The sequence below is a fragment of the Oryzias melastigma genome, linkage group LG15 (genome assembly GCF_002922805.2).
Source record: "Oryzias melastigma strain HK-1 linkage group LG15, ASM292280v2, whole genome shotgun sequence".
Classification (NCBI taxonomy): Eukaryota; Metazoa; Chordata; class Actinopteri; order Beloniformes; family Adrianichthyidae; genus Oryzias; species Oryzias melastigma.
This window is the reverse complement of record NC_050526.1, coordinates 3,825,249-3,826,370: the sequence shown is the minus strand read 5'-3', so window position 1 is coordinate 3,826,370 and position 1,122 is coordinate 3,825,249. Positions and strand designations below refer to the sequence as shown.

The window sequence follows — 1,122 nt, the reverse complement described above, 5'->3', positions numbered from 1 at the left end:
CTTGGTGAGAACCCATCGAGAATCGATCGCAGGACTAAATATCGCGATATATCGCAATATCGATATTTTGGCACACCCCTACCTGCCACCTTAACAGGAGTCTTAATAATTCATTTGTAGAATCTCCTCTCAAAAGTTTGAGTTCTGGGGTTTAAAATGTGGATTTATGCTTCTGAAGTGATCAATAGTCACTTAAGAAATCCCATTAGTTCTCTTGACATCTTCAACCGTGTTATCATCTGGCAGCATCCCATCTCGTCTGTCGCCATGGCATCACGTTGCTGTCAAAGCCAATTCTGGAAACACAATTACCTTAGTAGATTTACTTTTTCATCAAAGTCAACATTGACAGAGTTGGTATACACGTGGAAATGCTGGAGGCATAAAGGGTTATCTACTTGATTAAAAATAAATAAATAAATGCTGGTTTTCATTTGTGGAGATCAGATTTTGTCTTTTTTCTCTCAACTGTCAGTATCTATAGTATGCTGTCCGCAAATGTGCCTGTCTGTAAACTCAATGTTTCCTTTAAACATGAGAAAACTGATGCCAGTTATTTACAATAACGACTTGGACAGAGAAAAAAAACACAAGGATAGATAAAAACATCACAATAGATGCAACAATTTACATCATTAAAACTATTCAGTCATCAGACAATTCAACAGTAAAAGGCTTACATACAGTAGAAAGAACAAAAAAATGAAACCAAACATAAAAAAACAAAACGTAATAGTAATAATACATTGTTTTTTATTAAAATTACAGGTTTTTCATTTCAGATTTTAAAGTATACTTTTATTACATTAAAAAAAACACTTTTTCAAAATAGTAAAGTTTTGACAAAAGCTACAAGGAATGATGAGTTCAAGAACTGTTGTAAAATCCAACTCAAAATCTTAATACTTTTATTCCTTTTTTAATCGCACAATTTTCCATTTCTACAATTATTTTAAAAAATCCGCATTTTTTGTGTATAGTTTGATAAATGCTGCAACTTAGCAATAAAACACCATCAAATACATACAGTTAACCAGCTATGCAGTGGATTTATTTGTTTTAATATGTGCACAAGTGTCAAAATCCTCCTTTTTATACCAATTTTTTTTTTTTTTTTTTTTT

The 1,122-nt window shown here is 31.6% G+C and overlaps 1 protein-coding gene across 1 annotated transcript in view; it reads left to right on the top strand.

Annotated features, from left to right (window-relative positions):
• Window positions 1-1,122, top strand: part of phactr2 (phosphatase and actin regulator 2) — a 53,518-nt gene that overhangs the window by 42,302 nt on the left and 10,094 nt on the right. The gene's annotated exons all lie outside the window — the stretch shown is intronic.